Source organism: Drosophila pseudoobscura, chromosome 2, assembly GCF_009870125.1.
Source record: "Drosophila pseudoobscura strain MV-25-SWS-2005 chromosome 2, UCI_Dpse_MV25, whole genome shotgun sequence".
In the NCBI taxonomy this organism is placed as follows: Eukaryota; Metazoa; Arthropoda; class Insecta; order Diptera; family Drosophilidae; genus Drosophila; species Drosophila pseudoobscura.
This window is the reverse complement of record NC_046679.1, coordinates 24,791,833-24,815,766: the sequence shown is the minus strand read 5'-3', so window position 1 is coordinate 24,815,766 and position 23,934 is coordinate 24,791,833. Positions and strand designations below refer to the sequence as shown.

At 42.2% G+C, this 23,934-nt stretch overlaps 1 protein-coding gene and 1 long non-coding RNA gene across 7 annotated transcripts in view; one reads left to right on the top strand and one right to left on the bottom strand.

Annotated features, from left to right (window-relative positions):
- Positions 1-23,934, top strand: part of E2f1 (E2F transcription factor 1) — a 41,362-nt gene that overhangs the window by 6,560 nt on the left and 10,868 nt on the right. For 2 of the 6 annotated variants that reach the window (XM_015182523.2, XM_033377214.1), the window contains exon 2: positions 8,525-8,552. The gene's annotated coding sequence lies outside the window, so the exon portion shown is untranslated. Of the gene's footprint in view, positions 1-8,524; positions 8,553-16,727; positions 16,906-22,124; positions 22,242-22,542; positions 23,504-23,934 lie in introns of those variants that run through there. The other 4 variants (XM_033377216.1, XM_033377217.1, XM_033377215.1 and 1 more) reach the window with 4 other exon arrangements.
- Positions 20,768-22,133, bottom strand: LOC117183396 (uncharacterized). Its single transcript, XR_004468553.1, has 3 exons — positions 22,046-22,133; positions 21,670-21,949; positions 20,768-21,564 (listed from the first exon to the last, which is right to left on the bottom strand). It is a non-coding gene; the product is annotated as an uncharacterized lncRNA (long non-coding RNA).

Here is a 23,934-nt window from a genome sequence, read left to right as displayed (position 1 = left end):
AAATGTATCAAACACAGCAACCATTAAATGGTCTCCTGAATGGATCGGATCTACCACCACAGGATTGATCGATTTGTATGAAAAGAGCAGGACCGGAAGGCACTGAGAAAACTCATAAGTGGTGGAGGCTATTCCGAAATAATTATTTCATGCTCCTATTCGATAGTTAAACAAAGTACATATATAGTAATTATTTTGTTCTCTCCATTGTGGAGTACCCAGGCCAGTAGCCGGCCACCCCCTGAGCCGACCCTGGTAAAGGGTATCCAGAGCTTCGGCTTGCCAGCTTTCACATTCTTGTTATAGCTTGTTGTTGTTCTTTATGCACTCTCTGCTTCTGCTGCTGCTTCTGCTGCTGCTGTTGCTTTGGTGCCTTCATCCATTTGCTGCGCTTTATGTATTTAATTTAGCAGAGAGCCCGTTGGGTCGGTCGGCTCTCCCTCTCTACCTCTCGCCGGCTACATCCTCGTCATTTACTGGCTCTACTCGCTGCGTTGTCGCCCGTTTGTCGTTTATCTACTTTGCGCTGTAATTGCGTTCTCGTCGCATTTTTGTTTAAAGGAATTTCGTGTCTGCCGCCCCCCTATCCACACACTCCCTCCCCTCCCCGCCCTAGGCCTTTAGTTTGTATTTACTTAGTTTTTCGTGAAGTATAATTATCTATTTTCAGTGGCTCTGTGTAAAGGCAAACATAAAATTAGTCGCTTCCCCTACTCGTTCTCTTTTCCAAATCCTTTTGGAGTTCTCTTGTAATTAGCACCCACAAAAAATGACCAGACGACGGGGGTGCAACCTCATCAGACGCCGCCCGTGGCATGCGGCAGCAAACAATTAAAAACGCATTAGTTTTTGCTTCTTCGTCCTCTGGTGGTTCTTCTATTGTTGTTGTTTTCCGCTGATTAGAAAGAAGAAATACACTATTACACCATTTTATTTTTATTTTTTGTGCGGGTGTATTTAGAAAGGGAGAAGGGGCGGAGAAAGAGAGCATGCCACAAATATGCAAAATAATTTTCTGTGGCCACAAAACCCGTTTCAGACGGATAGTGCGGGAGGGGGGGCCCTCCAGAAGTTGAACAACATGCCACATCATTGTTGTTGTCTGCCCCACTTGCTTGGGGGCCTCTGACTGACTCCCTCCATCTCATTCTCTGCTCTGCCTCTCCATCTCTGTCGCACCCGCACACCGATGCTCGCCACATGATTAGTGCTACAACTACAACAGCAACAATGAGTAAGGCACACTGCGAAGAAGAAGAAGAAGCAGCAGCAGCAGAGGAAGAGGAATCGTTGCAAATGAAAATAAAATTTACAAATTCCATTCATGAAATTTTGCTGTGCTTCACACACACACACACATATGCATACACCACTCATTCGAGAGAGAGAGAGAGAACGGGAGAGCGAGAGACTGACTGCAGCTTGAAAGCTTGGCTGCTGTGTTTTTTTTGTTTTTCTTTTACATCTTCGTGCTTCGTTGTCCTGCACGTTGTCGTCGGCAGTTCGTTTTCGTGTGCGTGTGCGTGTGTGTGTGGCGCTCGCCCTGCTTTGGCACTTGCAGTTACGTTTTGCTTTTGCAAACACTTATGCCTTTATGAGGCATATGGGTTTTAGCACGTCATATGGCACCTGCTAGATAGAAATATAAAGTAAAATAAAAACTACTATACACTTATTTATGTGGATAAAGGAAAAGAGTCGTTAAGCTCAGTTAAGGGCTTAAAAATATATAGTGGAAAGACAACAAATTTAATCTATTGATTAATGGAACTTGTTAAATTGATGATTTCTAAAAACTGTTAATAGTGGAATGAATTCACTGAAAATTATTGAATATTCTTTCAAACGAGAATTTATAAAACATAATTGTATGCAGTCTCATTTTTATAGGGCATCCATTAGGTCGATACTCCCCGCGTTGTGCAGTTCAAGTTTTTTTTTGCTTTTTGTATCTCTCTCTCTCTGTCTGTCTCTCTCTCGCCGGATGTGTTGTAGATGTTGTTGTTATTGGCTGACTGTCGGGGTTAGTGTCTGACCGTTTCATCTGTCGGCTTACTTTTTTCTCTCCTCAGGCTCTGCTCCCCTCTCTCCGTCTGGTCGGGTCTCTGTCTGCGTGTGTGCAACATTGTTATTGCCTCCCGTCTATGGTGGCGAGGACGTTCGTTGGAGTCGTCTGGGCAATTACAAGCAAAAATACGTTGCGTTTGCCATTTTGCACACATTTTTATGCGCTCTGGTTTATTATGCGGGTGATGCAGCAGCAGCCTCTTCTGCCTTCGCCCCAAGTACCCCCCCACAGTACTCCACGGCCACAACCGCCCCTTAAACGACTGCTACTCCCCTGTCCCCACACCCACCCCGCTTCAACAGCTCTTCTACCCTTTCAGCGCTTCTCCTAGTCGAAGCAAAGCTCTCTTAATGTTCATCTGTTTCCTCTTTGGCCCAGCTAAAAATGCAACTCATATGCTTTTGTTATTTTTACACATTTTATGGGTATTCTGCATGGCTTGAGAGCAGGAGAGGAGAGGATGTGGCAGGGGGAGCAGGAGCTTCAACCAGCAGCAGTTGAATCAATGTAACCAAGGTACATGCATACTCCTATGCAAAAGGTAAGGCTGCTATCCAAACTACTCTGAAATACTAATAGATAGAAGCCAAAACTATACGACAGAAGGATATTGCATTAGGAAAAAACTCCATTTGTATTTTGGTTCGATGCTTCTGACTGCTGATCCAACAACAGAATACCCAGTCGTTGGGGAGAGAGTCTTCATGCCACCTCTTGGTAATTGTATAGTTGTTGATAGAAGCCACTCACTCCCTTACCCTCTGTCGTAATATACCTTGTGGCTGGCACAATCCAAAAACCAAACTAAAGGATGGCAACGTCATCATCGGTTGACGTCGTCGTCTCTGTCGCTGTCGCTCCACCAAGACGAAACTTATGGCGCATATTTATTACGAGAGAGGCGGTAGACGCGTCTGCCCGCCAGCCACTCCCCACTGTAACCACCTCCTTCCCCTACAGTGGGCTCAATTTTCAAACGATTTCAATGGAATTCTCAATGTGAGTGTGTGTGCGAAAAACGTAGTGCAGATGATGGCAGGCAGAGAGAGGGCGAAGATGAATGTCTAAAGAGCCAGACACGCAGCGCATCGCGCCTTCTCCTTCTTGCCAGCAGCCCTGCTCCTTGCAACATCAGCAACAACAACAACGTCATGGGACAACCTCCTGCAACGGCGGCGCATAATCTGTTGAGGCACATTTTTGTCCCCGATTGGGTCTTATGGGCTTTGGGAGGTTTTTCGTACCGATAGAATATTTTAATACTAATCGAATATTATGAAAATTTTAACGATTCAAGAGGCCTTTTTACATAATTTATGGTAAATGATGTACAATAGATCATATTTGTGAACCCCCTTCAACTTAGTAATAGCAAGCTTAATAATCCCTAACAAATATGGTTTAAATCATCCACAAATATATCTACCTAATCTTCAGTTCTACTGGGTCTAAGGGCCTAGAAATCGAACCGCTTCCTTTCGTATCAAGTAAGACATTATTAAAAAAATAAGAAGTTGCTAAATATATTGATTCTTGATACTCCTGTGATCCTCTGATTCCCCAAAAAAAGGGTATCCATCTATCGTATCTTTAGGTTAAAGCTTTTTTTTTTTGCTTTACTTTTTCTGGTGTTTTGTTTTGCCGATGGCGGTGGTCCCCCGCCCGTCGTCCTCCTCTCTTTGCTGATTCTCTTCTCTCCTTAATGTTGGATGTTGTTTACGTTGCTCTGATGCCCTTTTGGAGTTGGCCGCCCCGACATCCGTGGAGCAGGAGGAGCAGCAGGAGCAGGAGCAGTAGCACGAGCAGCAGCCTCGACCGGAGGTGAATGTGAATGTGTTATCGGACAAACTGGTTGCTCGATTGGTTAGCTTTCATTATACTGCAATTTATTCGGGCCGGGCATATAAAGATGTTGTTTTTTGGGGTTAGATAAGGCCATGGCAATGTTCTCCAACAAAGGCCTAACCTAACATATTTTGGTCTCCTTTCGGTCTTGCCTTTTGTAGCCAATATTTTTAGGGTACAGGGGAATATATTATATACTTGGGGAGGTGTACAACAGGCAGCAGAAGGTGATCTTATCATATGTAAAAATAACAGGCGGTGTATATATTTTATTTAAATAGGAAATATATTTAAAACATATTCATTGCAATTTGAATTTCAATTACATATCTAATTTAAATATAAAATATATTTACTTAATATGAAAAATGTTTGAATTAATTATTATTAAAATTTCCACTCTTGGCTTGGTATAAATTTGTAAATCTCTCTGGGATTCTCTGGGATCTCGAATACTTTTAATTTTATAAGCAAAGGGAGGATGAGAAAGAGCCATGGTATCACAAGTATCGTTGGGAATAACGTTTATTCACTGTGGAAATTTCCAATAAGCGAGCTTGAACTGGACGGTAATATTTGCCATTCACGATTGAATATTAGGAATTCAATTCATATTTCATCCGTCAATGCTGGTGGAACATTTAATTATTATCCCGGACGATTTTTTTAAAATTATTTATTTATGTATTTTTACTTAAACATATGGGCATTTCCATTCAATAGTAATTGGGTAGCCCTATATTCGTACGGTTCCAAAATATGACCTGACAGAAGTGGGTTTTGAGGTTGGGGTACAAAATCTATATAAAATGATTTATTCTAATATATGATGTATCGAGCATTAATTTTCCAAGTTATTAAATGTAAAACCTTTTCTCATCTGACATGAGTTGACGCCAGTATGCCAATAGCGTTACCCAATTCCGTGCTAATAAAGTTGGAAAAATCTACCATTAGCCGAGATTGGGTTCATTTTCTTGGATTTTTTTTTTAATAGTTTTTTTAATAAACTGTAATATTTTGGAGAGACTTTGAGAATAATCTTGAGAAGAACATGACTATAATAATAGGTTTAATAGGTTTCCAGATCAAAATATATGAAATGATTTATCAATAGGGTAAATTAGTAAACTTTTAATATTTTGATTGACTTTTAATGTTTTTTTGGGGTGGTGGACCTTATGGCGGAAATGCCGATACATGTATTATATTTATTCTATAATTTATATTTAAATGTATTTAATTTGAATTGAGATTTATATTACTAATAATGCCTGAACATCGTGTGTCCCTACAGTGGAAACTCCACTATAGTGCCGTCTTCATGGTTATATGTCTTTCAGCCGGCTTATCGTTTTGCCATATCTCCCTTTGGGGCTCTCGCACTTTAGTTTATTGCGGTTTCTGTTTCTTTTTGGTCTTCCTTTTGTTTATGTCTTTTACAGCTATTGTTGCATTTGTCGCATTTCTGTGGTTGTTGCCTCCTCCTCTCTTTTGCGAATTCCTTTTCCTCCGAGCAGGACACGCGTTTCGTGTGGCAACAACAAAAATAATGAATTCCTTCTTTGGGCTTTAACCTCAAATTGGCTTAACTTCATTTATTTCATTGCATCGCTGCCTCCGAACGGTGGGGCACGGAGGAAAGCGAACGGGTGAAGATAACACACAAACTGGCGAAATTTTTCACTTTTTTGCGGTTTTGCTCAGGGTCAGAAGGGGGGCAGGGGGCAGGGGGCACTCGGTGCTACGGGGACACCGACGCGAGCCACAGTTAATCGCTTGAGCCTTCCTTCCTTCTCCTTCAGGCCTAAGCCTGACAAACACTGACAAGACACTCGTTTTGAATGGGTTTGGTAAAGAGGAGTTTCGGAGGCGGAGTGCGCAGGAGGCTATAGGGTTTTGCTGCCTTACATTCCTGGCCTCATATATAAGGATTCTCTGGGTGTAATCCTGTGCCAGGAATCCCAAGAGGGAAACAAACAGTTGATTTTCACTTCAAGCAATACAATATATACAATATTTCTACCAAAATATCATCATGTATGGAAACACGGAATGTCGGCTTCTGTATGTCGAATGTAGCCGTTCGCTTATGGAACCATTTTAACAGTGAGTACCCAGGCGTACAGGACTCTCCTCCTGTGCCTTGTATCTGACTTCTGTCGCAGTTGCAAGTTCGAAGAGCATATGGAAAGTGTCCAGCATCTAATCTGTACTTCTAAGAAGGCGCAAGAAAGCCTGAAGAGAAACTGGCACTCTTTAAAGAAGCGTCGGGATGGTTCCAAAACCCTTTCCAATTAGAAATGACAAAAAGAGGCATAGTAAAGGGGACAAACAGACCTTAAAATCGAACCCGAACTAATGGGTAGTCTTGAAACTGAAAACTATTCAAGAAACTGTCATGGAAATACACACTATGTATCTTCAAGAGTTCTCTTGAAGACTATAGTTACTATAATTATAGACTTTGAAATTATATCACGAATGGTTTTTCCTGTAGGATATAATAATAAAGGAAAACATGGTTAACTTTCGGATTAGAATTATATGGAAATGTGTGGGGAATACCAATTGTTTGTTTTTAGGATACCTATACGGTACCTTTTGTACCGATCATTTGAGGGTATGTACAAGTATGAAACGTATTGCATTTCCACAAAACTCATTGTTTACTGTTTCGGTTTTCTGGTGGCAGTCACGCCACTGAAGAAGTTCGAGAGGCAGAAGGCAGGAGGCCAGAGTACAACCTTGAGACTGTTCAATATTCCGCACAATATAATTTTCGTGGCTCGGGCTCGGGTTCGATATCACGAGCCGCGCTATGTTGTGGCTCTTGGCTACAAAATGTGGCAAGAGGCAACGGAAATTACATCAAATTATGCTGAAATGCGAGCTAAATATGCGGCCCAGAAGACAACTCGACCGGCTGAATGTTTTCCCAGTTTTCGAGGCTATATAATTCGTACGCTTATCGCCGCACGCCCAGCAGCCACATCTCTACGCGTCGCGTAGTTGGTGGTGCATGTGCAACAAGGAGAGCAGAGCAGCGCAGCGCAGAGCCCATGAATGCCACATACGTATGCACGTCTGGGGCATGAAATATTTTGTAAGCCTCTGTCTCGCAGAGGGCAAAGAGAGAGAGAGAGAGAGAGAGAGAGAGAGGGACGCAGAGAATATATATATTTTATTGCATTTTAATGTGCCACTGAAATGAGATTTAATTGGCATTTTGTTGCGGTGGCACATCGCATGTGGCACATTGATTCCAGTTTTGGAACTGAACAAAAAATTCAACTAATAGTCGCATAAACGAAAGGACACTTGAAATGAAACCTTTTCCTATGACCTAAACCGATATTTTTTAATACATTTCCAAGCATATTGCCCCACAGTTCCACAGAATAGACTTTGGACTTTAGACCCGTACAAACTTCCCATAAGCGAAAGGATAACTCCAATCAAATTAAGCATTTTCCTATAGCTTTGCCTGAATGATCATTTATCGGATGAAATGTGGTATACCTTTACTCTCTTTTCATTCATATTAATGCCAATTTGCCCCACAGTCCCCCACCAGGCTAGACTTTGGACTAGTTTCCACTCCAGAGAGTTGGTGGTCTGGCGGCTGTCTGGTTGGATTGTGTGGCGCTCCATTGGTCTCTGGATGGATTTTCCTTAATTAAATTCATTCTCACAGTGTGTGCAACATGTGGCAGAATCAATGGAGGAGGCTACAGCCTCTGGAATGCATCGGCAACAGTCGGACTCCGACTCCCGCTTCGATTTCTGCCATCTATTGCATAGTCACTGACTCCGACTCCGACTCCAACTCCGTCCCGTCTTGGTCTTGGTCTTGGTTTTGGTCTTTGAATCTGGTGTCTGGTTTGGGCTCTCCTACCTACGCCCTGGCCCTGGGCCCTTCCTCTGCAAATCAGGTTTCCCACAGGAGACGCATAAATCGGTAAAGTTCTTTAAATGCCAGCGAGCGAAACTCTTGAGGCTCCCAGGTTTGAGGTTCCAGGTTCAGGCCTGCCTCTCTAAGCGAACAAAAAAGTTATAAATGTTTCTCATATTTTTAACACCAAAACCAAAACGGATCCCCTATGGCATGGTATGGTACGGCTGCTCCTCAGCTCTCTGTTTGATTTGACAACTTTGTTGGGATTCCTCTTGGACTTGTGTTTGTCCCCCTCCTTCTCTGCTCCTCCGCAAGCTTTGCACTATATCGAAGGAGCAGACAACTTCAACTTCATGATTTGTTGATTTAGGTTAGGGCCTGCCTCTAGGCAAAAAGGTGGGGTTTCGGTTTTGGGTTTGCCCGATTCAGAAAAGAACTTGACAATGCATCCACAAACATATCATTAGATGATGTTTATGGGAGCAACTTTTGAAGGCAATTTCCACAGAAAACCTGTTGAAATCTTTTGGCCTTAAACTTTTTACCATAGTCATTTCAAGATCATGAAAGTAAATCCTGGAAAAATGAACAATGTAGTGTTAAATTTAAGTTTGTGGCTACTCCTTCACTAGATCTATGAAAGTTTCTTTAAAAAAACTGTTTTGTTTCAAGCATTTCTCTAATGATCTTTCTGATTTTAATTCTACTTACAGATTGCTGCTTTTACTTAATAATTTGTTGGTAAGTGAGAAATTATAACAAAATATGCTTTGTATGTGAACGATATTTATATAGAGATCCTATTTATGGTAATAATATCAATAATAAATCAAAATCATATGGAGATTAGAGCATTCTGTAGGACTAGCAGAATCAGAAATCTACTATCGAGATCAGATATGTCTATATTATATTATTAAAACCCTATCGGGGAAACTCCAGTGCTGCTTTTGCAGTCCTGCACACGACATGCACTTTGTTTTTGGATTCGGGGGCATTCTCATTTGCACTTTTCCTTTGGGAAAATCAAATCAAAAGATCCCATAATAAGATGTGTATCTCAAAGGTTCCCTTAAGAATTACCCCTTTGGGAAGGATGGGGAGGGGATCAAAGATTATCTCTCTAAATTGTAATTTGTAATTCCATAGATAACAAATCCTGTATGCAAACAAATTAGTTTTAAACTTAATTGCATGCAAATAAAAAGGGAATTTCTAGCATTCGATCTACACTTAACCTCCCGGGGAAACCACATTCGAAAAGGTTCAAGGGCTACCCAGGGCCACTGAACCGCGGAGAACAAGTCGAAAGCGAAAATGACTACATACGATACGAGTACTTTTTAGTGTTCGACAAACAACTAAACAAACAAATGCCAGAGGAGGGAACAAGTTAACCCCGATTCGAGGCCCGAAACGCTGGCGGGGACATTCGCGGACAAACATCAAAAAAAAAAGATAAAAACTTGTAAGTCCACAAATGGACAAACCCCCGGACAAATCCCAAGAACAAGGATCCTTGGCTGGAGAGGAACTGGTTCTATGTCTGCCTGTGGATGTGAAGCTTACGAATCAATTTCTCCATCTATCTATTTTTTCACAGATTTGTTTGACATTCACTTGACACTTTGCTGTCCGCCAAAATGCATAAATTAAATGCATGCCGAATGGGAATGGGAATGGGAATAGAAAATGTTCCTCCGTTCTCTTTTAAACCGAATGCTAATTAATCCCACGGGACAGACCGGATTTGGGAATGGTGCTGGTACTGGGCCTGGGAGGGCGGGTCTGTCAGGGGAGGGATTTAATTCTGCTCTGATGATTTTCACACACACAAAAGCCGCCTCGTGTCTGTCGGGCATCCGAAACGGGGACACTTTTCCATACCTGAAGGAGGGTTGATGGGTTCTGTTCCCTGATCACCCACCTTTAACCCGCTCTGATTTCTTCTGCAGATCCCATGCATGTAATTGCATATTGCATCAGTCGTACATCCTGCATCCTTCATCCTTCATCCTGCGTCCTGCATCCCTCCCTTCTGTCACCTTATTCCGGTCTGCGGCCCATAAATAATCTGTATTGATTTCGCACAGTTTTTCCGCCTTTCGGGTAAATGTTATTCCAAGATTTTCTTGACACGCGCGATAGATCTTCGCGTACCCCCAACCTCAAGGAAAAAAAATGGCAAAAAAAGTACAAAGATAATAGAGCCAGCTGTTCTCCTGGGCGCATTCCCTCGCATTGGGGGAAAGGGAACCTACTGATTAGTTGTAACCGAGCAACAACCCTCTCGTCGGCGGACTCTGCTCTAATTTACAGTACCTTTTATTTGTATTTCCTACACGGAGAGGGTATGATACTCTCTCTGTCTCACTGTGCGGGTTATCATGTTATTCCATTCACCATCACCAGAAATTAAGGATCGTATCATTTTTATAACCAGAATAAAGAAAGGAATTTCCCGTAGATGTTTCTCAGTACTCACGCGCGCCCTGCCGTTTATTTTTCAGTTCGGCGATGAAAATTATTACTTTTAAAAAACGTAAAAATTTTAACTTTTCGAAAACGGGAGCAGCAATTTTTCAGACTATTTTGGGATAGCCAAAACCGGAGACTGCCTGACTTTGAGAAGAATATATATAAAAAGCTCTCATTTTCCTTGATATTGAATCCAATTTTTATATTTTACTGCCTGTTAAACGCCATGCAGCCATGCAGCAGCTCACCTCGGTTGTTTTTTTGTATGTATGGTTTTCCAAGGTATTTAATGCTTCGGATATTTATTTGTATATCTTTTTTTTTGCTTTTTTTTTTTGCACAGCAAAAAGTAAAATGAAAATTTGTTCACCCTATTCGGGGCTGTCTGGAGTGCCTGGTCCCCCGCCTAGGGGTTGTTGCAGCCCCTGCCACTGTTCTGCTGCTGTTCTGCTGTTGCTTTAGTTTAGTTTAATTATTGGCTCAGTGCCGCCGCAGCCAGAACCGAGCCTCTGGGCAGCCAGAGCCAGGGAGCAGCCCTCAGCAGTCCGCAGTGGTGGTCCGCTCGGTCACCCTTCTTCTCAGCCAGAAGGGGCCATCGACATTGTTGTCGCTTGGCACATGTCAATGTGCCTGTGCCTGTGCCTGCTGCAATTGGACTTTGGCCTCTCGACAGAGTAGTTCTTTGAATTCTCCAACGGCAGGGCACAGTGGTTCCCATTTGGTTCTGGTCATGGATGTTTTTTTTATTAAGGTTGGGGTTGACATTCTTCTACTGAAAGAGAGGGATTTTCTGACTAGGAAACTTGTTATCATCGATACATGGAAATATCCGTTCGCTTATGGACAATTCATACAGAAAAAAGTCATTTAACGAGGATTCCACAAGTGGAAGGATTGAGTATTTTTACCGTATTCTTTTAAACAAACTTAATTAAAAAATAAATCCTTTTCTTTGTTAGTTTTTACAGATAAATCCTCGAGCGATTTCCTACATTTTATAGGAATTGCTAAACTTGGATTGGGGGGATATTTCCCATAGTTAAATCCCTGCCATGGTTTCCCTACTACTCCAGTTTTTTCATCTGTTGATCAGTCCCCAAGCGAAGGAGCACTTTTTGACCCACTGTGCAGTGTGTGGTGCAGCGTGCTTCCCCATTTTTACAACTGCAACAGCAACCACTTTCCGTTTCCTGTTGGAATTGCAAGGGGAACACAAGCCGAACGACAACAGTCGCCACGTCCAGTTCTAATGCTAGATCCTTAAGGCCCAGCGTGCCATCCATGTGGCACCCTCTTTGGGCCGGACAGGAACTTCTGTTGCATTTTGGCAGCAACAATTACAGGATATGGCCAACGCTAGCCAACGTAAATATCTTTAAAAAGGGGAGATACGAGAGAGAGAGAGATTGTGAGGTGTTGAGGTAATACCTCAACATGCAAAAAGTTACTGCGAAAACAAGAAAGGAGTTGTAAGCTCTTTTCTTTGAGAGTCGAAACTACCGACACCCTATCAAAATATCACATTTTTTATTTGGAAAGTGGATTACTTAAATATAGAATATATATATTTATTGCTAAATATGGCTTAAAATAATGGATCAATGGCCCTGATTCGACGGACTTTTCCACCTCCAATGTGCATCGAATGGTTCAAATTTTCTATAAGCGAACGGATACAGAGTTGGGCTATCGAAATATCGATAACAAGTTCCATCACTAGGGGAAGTGCCACTCAAGGCCTGTGGATATTTTTGGATGGAGACAAACAGCTTGTTACCCCGTTAAAGGGTATAGTAATTACCTGGCAGGGACCTCTCTCAAGAAAAAGCGCGACATTTGCCGAGTGCGCTCCTCCCCCCAACACAGCACCCTCTCCCTCTCCGGCCTAGGGTAGAGGACCCTGTGTTGCGTTCCACTTTCCTACGAGACTGTCTGAAGTGGAAGGAGGAAAACGAGGAGGACAAGAAGAAGCAGGCGAAGGAAGCAGCGAAAGAATTGGTTACTATGGAGGAGGGGTGCCTCTGCCTCTGCCTCTGGCTCTGCCACCGCCGCTGGACTCTGCTGCTACTCGTATATTTTTCTCCGTGTCGTGTAGTTTTTCTTCTCTTTTTTTTTGTATTTAAGGGTGCCTTTATCCACGTACCTCCTGTACAATTTTGCGCAAGCCTCAAGACGAGACCAGGTGTACGTACGGCGAGTGCGTTGTGGTGTGCCTCTTGTTGCTACCTTCCACTTCTGTTGCTGCTGCTGCTGTTGCTGCCACTTCTTGTTCTTGCCACATTTCCACCTTTTTCCACAATAGGTTTTATTTCTTTTTGGGACATCTGCCTGCCTGCCCGTGTGCCGTGATTTCTTCTGGGGCTCACTTCCGTTTCCAGGCCAGGAGGAAGCTCCCACGCTTGGCGAGTGGATCCCCACTCTGGGAGCCCGTGTTCTCTGCCGGCTAATTGCAGTGTGTCCTGTACCGACTGTTGTCCTTTCCTGTGTTCATAGGAACAGAACACGTAACCAGAACAAGAACTACTCCCGTACAAACAAAAGGCGATCGCGCTCTCACTCTCGCTCTAAAGATTTACTGATCGAAAGAAGAATTTCCAAGAATTTCGTGAATGGGAAAAACAAAAGCGCAAGCAGAGAGGACCAACAGATAGAGATACAGAGAGAGGGAGAGGGAGAGACGACGAACGAAAGAGATCTTCTACCTATGGAATGGGACCGGGACCGGGACCGAGACCGACCTCAGCCTGAACCTGAATCTCAACTTGGGACATTTGAGGCTGCCGCCGCCTTGCCGCCTGGACTGGACTTGGACCAGGTCTTGGTCTTGGTCTTGGTCTTTCCATTCCTCTCAGATCTTATGAATGTACTTGGTACTTGGCCCGAAGGTTTTTCAGAAGGGGGAAGACCAGCTTTTGTTGTCTCTCTCTCTCTCTCTCTTTGGCTGTGACTGTGGCTCCTCTCGTTATTGTTACTTAAAATAGTTGAAAATGAAACGAAAGAAGAAAACGTGAGGTGTCTCGAGAGTATCCCAAATTTGAAAACCGGTGTCCAGAGACCATAACCCCAGCACCAGTGCCAAATGGTAGTCCCAGTCCTTCAGGTAGTCCGTAGTCCACACTCCTCTCTCTCTCCCTCCCTGAAGACCTTCCTACCGCTCTCAATCTCTCTCTATGGTTAATGATCAACACTCTAATCAAGCCTCGCCAGTGGACGGTCGGTAGTTATAAATTACGGGGAAAGGTCGTGGTCATAGAATGGGCCAATGGCTCTATTGATGGATTAACCAGAGTGGAATTGGATCCACTTATAGGCGGGAACCCCCTTTTACTTGATAAAGATTTAGAATGGATTAGATTCGGATTCAGAAAGGAATGGTATAATATTCGTTTCACAAGAAATACTTCAAATAATTAATTTACAGCCAAACAATTTATTTTTGACTTGATAAAGATTTATTTGAAGATATATCCAGCCAATAAAACCAGATACTAATCACGAAAATTGTCCAATGAAAGATAAAGGTAGGTGAGGCAAAAGGCCATTTTCTGTTTCGATTTAGTTGTAATCTTCTCTCTACCATTCGTGCTATGAAGTGAAAGATGTTGCTTCGAATGCTTATTTTATTATAGCGTGTCTCCCCATAGACTATCCTGCAGAAGTTCTTTCTTCTCTTGTGATTCCATCGTGAGTTTTCTTGGGATCTTTCTTGCACCCAAGGCTTTCTTATCATAATCAAATCTTGTTTTGGGTCTATATCTTCTCATGATCCTTCAACAGATGTTTGAGTAGCTCTAAAGAATCTCTCGCTCTTTCCCTCTTTGTGTCTCTCTCTCTATAGGTAATTATCAACACTCCAAGTTTTCATTGATTTCCTCAAGTGTTGCTTGTTGGTTTTGTGGGATCGGATCTCTGTTCAGGGCTCTAAAAACCCACTTGGACTTCCAAGGATCTCTTGGCCGCGCAGACCTTATAGAGAGGTCTTATATGATGATATTTCCCATTCCGGCTGCCTTTCTGTATATTTTCTTACTCTCTTACTGCTTCGTACTCCCCTTTTTGTGGCATGCGCTAAGGAGGTTTATTTTATTTCCCTGTAGTTGGAAGCCATAAAGCAACAACAACAACGACAACAACGTGAACGCATGCGGCATGCGGCAGCTGCAAACTATTTCTCCTTCAGAAACATTCACACACATACACAGGCAATACGTCAGTCTGTCTGTTGGTCTGTTGGTCTGTCCCTCAGTGAAACTCCTCTCGTCCTCTCGTATCGAACCCGAATGCAACGCGCGCGTTGAGCGAGCAAAGTCCTGGGCAGCCTGTACCCATCCGCAGGACACATCCTTCGCAGACTGGTATGTACAGTAGGACAGGCCTACTGTCACTGTCCTAGCTGTCATTACACTCTTGAAGAGCAGACCGGAGCGGTTTTCCAATGATTTTTGACCAGATGTCAATCCTAAGAAGGAAGGATATAAGACATAACCATCGATTGTACAACAAAACCTTCAATAATGAAGTATAGCATAGTATAAAGAATATTCTGTTAGATATTCGGTTTTTAAATCTAAGTTAAAGCCTTAAAATTGCAGCCCTTTTCCTCTGCCTCAATGGATGGATTACAGAATGGATTGATTTGTTCAAGGGCATCCCCAATAGCGACCCCCTTGGATGGTGGGGTCTAGACTAGGAATCTCATCCTCGAAAATAGAGAGAGGGTGCGGTGCGGGTGCCCAGACAGCCAGACAAGTCATCTCCTGTTTCATATCCGCTCTGCTGAGCGTCTCTCTCTCCCACTCTCTCTGTGTCTCTGTGGAATCTCAGCCATAAACTGATTAAATTTTTAAATTACTTATCTCACTCGGTGTCTCGCCGCTGCTCCCCCTCTTTACTCTATAATTTCTTTGCCAATCAAAAAGCTGCACGGGACGGGACGGGACGTGTCCTGGCTTGTCCCTGTTATTAGGCAAGTACCGATCTGATTTCTGATTTCTGGTGGTGTTCTTTCATTTCCGTTTGATTTGGTTTGCTTTTGTGGGAGATTTGCATGGGACGGGTGGAGTGGTTCTTGGTTCTTGATGGTTCTTCGTCGGGGGTTCAATGGACCTAGAAAATAGCCCAGCAATTAGCACCTGTCCACATGATTATCACGATAATAATCATTGGAAAGAGGAACCCTTGAAGCAGGTCGGACCCGCTGAAGAATATGAACCGCTGATAAAAGAGAGACCCGCTCTCATTCGTCTCTCTGCTGCGGGCACTCCCACTCTCTCTTGTTTTGTGACTCTCGCGACTGCACTTCCGCAGAAGTAGTCGGGAGTCGGGAGCCGGGAGTCGGGTCATTTAGTCAATCAAAAGGAATCCTTGGAACAATAGAATGAAATCCTTAGCCCTAGACGTCGTCACATACGCAGCTATTGTCCAACTTTGTTTTAGGGTAGGGGAAAAGAGAGAGAGAGAGAGAGAGCTTTAAAGGTTCTCCCTCTGGTGCATTATCCTCCCTTATTGTTTTTGTTTTTCTTATTCCTTGCATTCCTTTTCGTACGTACGCCCCGTTACTTGCACACTCTCTCTCTCTCTCTGTGTGTGCATACGCTAGCCCACTCTTACGCACACACACACACGCACACGATCGCTCCCTCTGTCTCGCTCTCTCTGTGTCTCTGTGTCTCTGCCTCTGCAATTGCATTCCTGTTTCTCTCTCCACTGCCGCTGCCTGGCCTTCTACTCTTTCTCTTTTCGGGTCTCATGGCAAGAACTCTACGCAACATTCATTTACAAACCGAACGCAGCAGAAAGTGGAAGTGATCCTCTTCCTCTGATCACTCATCGTTGATCCGATCCGAGCCGAGTGCGCGTTCTATTTGTTGTTGTTTCATTTACCCGGAACATGACGTTGTTTCTGTTGTATCATAATAATAATAATAATAATACTGCTACTAATCGATCCTCAGTGAAACCTTGAAAAAAGTTACAAATCGAAATGTTATCAACCAAGAAGTTCTGTGGAAAGATGTATCTATAAGATACAATCCGCTCACCAATGTTTCAAAACACACATACCAATGCATTTGGCGGACCACCAACCAAGGATTACAAACGAAATACCCGAATCATGACACAAATATAACCCCAGAAAATTAATCATTTCTATCAAATCACAAATGAAAAAATTTAAATATTATTTTCTGTTTCTATTAAAAAAATTTCAACTAAATTGCAATACAAAAACATTTCTTTCAAGTCATATTTTTGTTAATTATTATTTAAAATATTTCACATGTTAAACATTTAACGTTTTCTTCAAAATCTCATTAAGTTTTAAGTGTTTCCCCATTTTTAAATTTGAAATTATCCATCATTCTTTAATTAACTAATTTATTATTCCAAAATTTCTTCATTGAAGAACTGTTCTTTATTTAGTAATATTTAAAAAAAAAAGCCAAATTCTTTTAAAGCAACTTAAACGCTTATTATTAATTTATTAAGATTCAATTACGTTTTGCCAATTACATTATTAATCAGAAATTATATAACACAAATTATTGCCGCCCAAACAAAAATACTTTGGATTACATTTCAAAATTGTTCAAGAGCCTTCAAAGCGTGGAAATGCGTAAGTTCAAAAGAATAAAGAAGATAATAAAAATCTACCATTTGTCAGGAAAATATAATTAATTTTGAACCCATTATGGTGCAAACATTTCTGCTTTCCTTCTTATTTACCTTTACTGCTAAGCCACACTGGGAAAACGTGAGAGAAGCAGATGTTCTACTGCTGTCTCTTCCAGAATCTCAAATAGGAAAAGATTTGAAGAAAGATAGCAACTTTTTAAGTCGTTTAAGAAAAGAGAAACCTAAATATTTTCCTTAATTTTGTTAACTATTATTCTTTCTGTGAATCTCTTACTCTGTAATTGGATTTGTTCTGATTTGTCTCTCAAGTCTTCCCCTTCTAAGTAGAATCTTTTGTCTTATTTCTTCTGCTGTCCCCACACACGTTCATTCAATTTCTTTGCACTGTTTTGTTGGGGTTTCTACTTAAATGTAAATGTATAATTAAACAATAATAAGAATTCCATTTTGTTGGAAGCAATTTCATGGCTTAGACAGAGATGGGCTGTCCGAGCGCGATAGTAGGAGTGAGCGAGCGAGTGAGTGAGTGAGAGAAGTTCATTGAACGTCGGGGAGATTCGACGGTAGAGTCCGAAAAGTCAGAGCCACAACGAACCAAAAAACCAACTCGAGGTTTTGGGTCCGTTCCCAAAACGTTGTCTAACCATATAAAGTCTGTCTCAGAAAGTATCTGTCTGAATGTCTGTCTGTGTGTGCTGTTGAGTAATCGTACTCGCAGTTAGGGCGGACAGGTAGGCAGTCCAGTTTTACTGTGGATACTACATATATACTGGAGGGGGGTAATGGGTTGGGGTACGCCTGGAAAGTGGGGTCGCACGTCTCAATGTCGATCGTTGAGCAATGCTAATCGCAATTTGTAGTCATTGTTTTTGTCATTTTTAAGCTGTTTTTTCAAAACAACAACCGCAAGAGTCAGTCTGGAACTGAGAAAAATATTTACATATGTGAAGGAAATCTTTTAAAGTTGGGAAATTTGGCGGAGGTTCCTTTTATAACGATTAAATGAGTTAATTTCTTCAAATTAGTTACGTAATAATTATGTTGTTAGTGGGAGATTTCATTAAATAATAAGCGTATAAAATATATATAAATTATTATGCAATTTGTAATAAATTTATTTATGTTATTTTGCTATGGATACCTGTTGATAAAAATCAAACTATCTTCATATAAGAAGTATCCTTAATGGTTATCTTCCAAATAATACTTAGGTATATGATTTTTTTTGTCCTATTTTGGCAACAGATGTTGGAAATTCGACTAATTTTAATCATTTATTTAAATTTGATACATTAAGATATGAAAATTTGATCAAATTACATTGAAAATTAATTAAAATGAAATTCCGTATTTATTTAAATTTGATACAACTGATAATAATTTTAATTTGTATGCAAATTGCATATATTTTTGCCATTTAAACGTAATTATAGTCTTTGTTCGAATCGGAAGTGGCCATTCGCTTATGGGAAACTTTTACAGCCGCTTGGCTCCACCTTTAAGGCTGATCCTAGCTAAAATCCTCTATATTCTATAATTTTAAAATACATTCACATTCAAATCAAATTAATGTGCAATTTAGAGGAAATGCAGTAAATGGATATTACGTAAAGGTGCTATAAAGGGGGTGCAAAAGCTTAAGGGTGAATCAGAAAAAGGAGACACAAATCCATTTGAGGCGGGAAAATTCAATAAATGTTTGCCGCAAGTCAGACTCAGGGGGGAGGCAGAGGCAGACACGGCAGAGCCGTTGCCTGCGAATGGGGTCCACCCCAATAAACAGGCAGCAGCAACAACAAAAGCAAGCATCATCATTTCTCTGACTGGCATTCTGTCAAACATGCAGCGACGTCGCCGTCAACTTTAACATTCGTCTTGGCTCTCCTCCGGGGCCCACCGCCACCGCCCTTTACGTTCCTCTCCTCTCGTTTCACTTTTATTTTCAACTTTGAATATCGCTACAGAGAAAGAGAGAGAGAGAGAGAGAGAGAGCGCGAGCGGGGGGAGAGATTCTCAAGTACTATGGTTTTCTTGCTGATTGCACTCCCTGCCGCGGCGCGGCTTCCTCTGCCGCCTTCCTCTCTTTCATTTCCCATATTTCTACACAGTAGACGTCTCGCTATGGTTTGGTGGGGAAGCGTTTAGTGGGGGGAGGTGACTGTGTGACTGGAAGGCTGAAAAAATGCCTTGCACCCCACAAAAGCAACGGTGAAGGGGTTGCTGCTGCTGCTGCTGCTGTCGCGCTGTCTGCATGGTTTGACGTTGACGTTGACGACGGCGACGGCGACGGCGACGCTGAGGAGGCTGATGAATGCCTGACGCCAATTCCTTCGGGTCCTTCTCACTCGTTCTTCTTTCCGTGTCCTGCAAGTCTTGAAAAAGCTGCCGGCAATATCCGTCTGGTAGCTACAAACAAATTGATTATAATCGAAAATCCAATAAAGGTTTCAACTTCCCGTAATCATCTGTAACGTTTTATTGCATTAAATTTACATTTTATTCACCATTTCCAGACAGACATTTCCGTTACTATTTCTTCCATTTTCTCTTTCCGACTCGAACTCTACAAACTCTCCAGAGCATTTATCCCTACCCACTTTCGGCGATACCAGAATATTCCACAAAACTCTTGAATTTCATTATCGTTTGAGTACAAAATGTGTTCTTTCCCTCAAATTCTACGTTGGGAACTCCCCAGAGAACCTGAGCATTCCAGCGTTCCAGTCCACAATCTGCAAGAAATCTTCAAAGATCAGAGCATTTTTCTTTCATTTCCATGTCTACAAACTCTCCAAAGCAACTACTGAAGAGCTACAGTAGGAAGGAACTTCCTCTATGGGTTATTTTCTATAATATTCCTAGTCTCCCATGCCTGATCAGTTTTTTTGTCTGTCCACACTTTCCTTTTAGCCTCCAATATTCCTTATACCACTCTTCTGTTCACTCCTCTTTCCATTCCATTCCATCCTTCTCTTCTGCCTTTTTCGTTCTCAAACGTAATCTCCTTTCCTGTTTTCAATTTCTATTAATTTTTTTTTTTCGAATTTTTTTTTTGTCCGTGTTCCCATATATATATAGTTTTTTTTTGTGTCTGCCTGGCAAGAACTTAAGGATGTTATCCTTTTGGGGAAGGCTGAGACTTTTTCTGAGACAGAGGCACACACACACATACAGAGACAAGAGACAGTGACACCGTGAGTGTAATTTTTTTCGCATTTCTCATAAACCCGACCAGACGACAATCAGAGCACTCCCTCCACCCCACACACCACAGCACAGCACAGCACACCACACACACAACCCAACCCCACCCCTGAAGAGTGGAACTTTGGCCCCTTCCATCTGGCTCTTCTGTCGCTCCTCCGATGCCTATGTCGCCGCTCCGCTCTTTTCTGCACTCTGCATATGCAATTAGAGTATCTCTATGGCTGGATTTTTTTTCCTCGAGGGAGGGAGAGAACTTCCCACGATCCTGGCTTGGACTTTTGTACTTTTGCGCAAGACAGTTTTTATTTTCTTTTTATGTGTGTGGAGTGTCATAAATACTTTTAATTAACTGGAAGTGCGTGTGTCCATATGTATGTGTGCGTTCCTGCCTCTATCCATTTGTCTTTGTGTGTGTGTGTGTGTGTGTCACTCCCTCTAGATCCAGTCATCGATGAATTCACTAGCTACCGGGTGACTACAAATACTGTTTCTGCGAGTTAAAAGCTAATTTGGAATTAAAAGTAAACAGCTGATGTTATTCAATATGAAGCTCTTCAAAACGTATGATATTTTCCAAATTAACTTTCAAACTGTGAAGCTCTTTTCTTTGTTTGCCAGATACATGTACATATGTATAGTACATAGTATTGTGATACTTTTCCAAAGAAATAGTTAAATTAGTTACTTATTTAACTTGTGACTGGTTCGACGTTCGATTCCACGAAGAAAGCCTTGATAGGTTAGCGGTAGGCGGTGAAGTAAGTGGTCTACCACTACCTCCCGCTTTCCACATGTGAGATAGATCTCTCTCTCTCTCTCCCACAACCCCTTTTGCTTCTGTGCGTGATCCGTTTTTAAGGCGTATTTACCATAATTTGCTTGATTTTTTTTCCTTACGTCTGCCTTTGTGTTATAATTTTTAGGGCCACAGACGAGTGACAATACAGGGGCATAGATAACCCCCACTACCCGTGCCCGTGCGGTGTGGCCTGAGCATATATTTGAGCAGATGTTATTTCACGCAGTTTTTTCTGTGGATCAATGAACTTTCGGAGTTATCCAAAAGTTGGGTTTTAGAAACATTTTTGCATCTGCATGAAAATTGGCAACGTTGCTGCCTCCGTCTCTCAAGAGCATGCAACACTTGGTCCACAACAGATAAAGATATGGGGTCCACAAAATGGTTGTTGTTGTGGGTGCGGTAACAGCGAGTGCACGTCATCGACCACTTCCGTTTTGGAGCATTTCGTAGCCGGCATTTGACTGTGTTGAGTGGAGGGATTGGAAAGGGGGTTTCCGTGTCCCAGTCCGAGACAGAGTCTGGCTTCCACATGCCACAGCTTACAATACGTTCCACACACGCCCGCTGTTATTTTCTCTCTCTTGTCTGTGACCAAGAGAACGAAAATGTTAAAATGTTAACATAAGTTAGCTGTAAGTTGTTCTTCTCTTATTTTACTTCCTAATTTCAATTTGATCACTTTTCAACCAATCAAAATTGTTGAAACAATGCGGAAAATGTTATAGAATCAATCACCTACTTGTTCGCCAAAGTTCCGTTCTAAAATTATCAATGAGAACAAATATATTTGAACAATTTCATCATTCCATTAGCTTTCATTTTAAAGGTGTGTAGAAGAACATAAGGTATAAAAACTTCCAATCGCAGGTTTCTTCTATCTATTGAATGAAGTGAGACCACTTTTGCTTACAAAAAATTCTCCAGCAACATGCTGCGCGGATTGTGCAACATTCACCAGCAACATGGAACAGAACTAAAAACAGAACATTTGCACAGGGCAACATTTGAAATACACCTGTAAACAAAGAAATATATAAAAATGTATGTTGTGATATCTCTCTATTATCTCTCTATTATATAAAAAGTTTTGGTTCGTTTTACTCAGTCTTACTCATATCGGCGTGAGAGTGGTGAGTGTAGCGAGTGGCGGTTTGCGCACGAACGAAGCGAGTGTGGGGGGCTTGCCCCCAGTCAGTAAATATAAAGCTACAACTGTTCCTCACTGGTAGTCGTGCTTTCTGTTTGTTGTTGCTGCTGATTCGCCGACGATGTCGCCGTGGTCGCCGCTGCCGCTGCCGCCGTCGCGAGTGAGTAAAAGAAAACGAAAAGCGACAGCTACAAAAAAGAATACAAGTGACGTCACGGAATGGGGAGTATAACTGCCGGTTGCAATAAAAAAAATACTACAAAAATCACATCTGCGCCCGCCGCCGCCGCCGTACTGTTGCCTCATGGATTACGTTTTTCGTCAGAACCAGTCTTACGTTCGGCGTAACGGTGGAAGTTACGTTTTCTCTGGCCAGAAACCAACGTAACGCAACACGCTCTCTCTCGCTGTGTCTTTTGGTTTAATTCTCCCTCTCTCTCTCTCTCTCTCTCTCTCTCCGTGTGTTTCTCTGTGTGGATTTTGTTGGTTTTTGCCGGTTGCTGCTGTCGTCGTGGCTGCGACTCCAGGCGGCACTTTTCGTTTACGTGGTGGCCCATGAAGTTCGGTGCGCTCCGTTTCGTCTCGCTGTATCCTCCCCCCACACCCGCAGCATGTGAGAAAAAACTGGGCAAAGAAAAGAAAAAAGAAACCAATCAAAAAACCAAAAGACTGCCCTGCAAAAACACTACAACCGTAATTATTTAAATAGTAATATTAGTAAATAGTAAGAAGTGTGCGCGCGCGCGTGTAACAGTTATGTGATATCTACAACAGAAACAACAACAAAACCCCAACCAACAAACCAACAACACGAATAAGTAACTTTTTGTAACTGCTGACGTCACACACCGCACGCCCCGTCTGTCGCCATCGTAGTAAAAATTTCCCACACTCTCCAAAGCCCCCCACTCACGCACTCGCTCGCACACACACCCGGAACAAACACCCCGCATCGCACACATGTTGAGAAGGAACATTTTTGCGCATTAGAAGAGGTGAAAGAGAGAGAGGAGAGTGTGGAGTGTGCAGAGAGTGAAGTGAAGGTGGAGCAGAAAGAAGAACCGTACCAGAGTGACGGAAGAGAAAGAACGATCATCAGCAGCACGAAGAAAAACTGCAAATATGTATATGAAACGTGTGTGATATTCAATGGGAAAGAAGAGGAAGCAGAGCGGCAAAGCAGTGCTAGCGGAAGAAGTGGAAGTGCTGCCAGCGACAACGTAGGCAGGCAGGCAGCAGAGGTGAGAGCAGCAGACCGGCATTGGTGGTGTTGTGTGTGATATAAAAAAAAAACGAAATATGTGAAACGGAGAAAGGAAAGGAGAAAGCAGAAATCAACGGAAGCAAACAAAATAAAACCAATAGAAAAGGAAACAACAAAAGCGGACGAAAATAAGCCTGTCCAAAAATTCCAATTTATAGGTGCGTTCAGCTATATGTGTTTACCTAATAAAAAGCGGAATGAGAATTCCTCTCAATTAATCATTCTTGCAGAGTTTACTTTTCTCATACAATGCCTAAAGCACCCATAATAACCTTTAAACGTACTGATATTAGTATATAGCCACCCGAGGCGGCACTCCCCAATGTGACAGGGTTCCCGTCGCTCTACTTGAAATACCTGGAGATAACGTCCCCAGAAGTAATGTGTTGTCCATCATTTTAATGTTTGTTTAAAGCAATCGTGAGTGAGAGAGGAATTATATTCCGGCGCCATTAGCTTTCCAGTTGTAACTGCTACTCGAAGAGTAGCCTAAGTAGAACACTCTTTTTAACCCTAGATGGTCATGGTTCGTTGAATCGAAAGAAGATTCCTTATAATTTGAAACACTTGTGGACTTGCGAATCAAGTA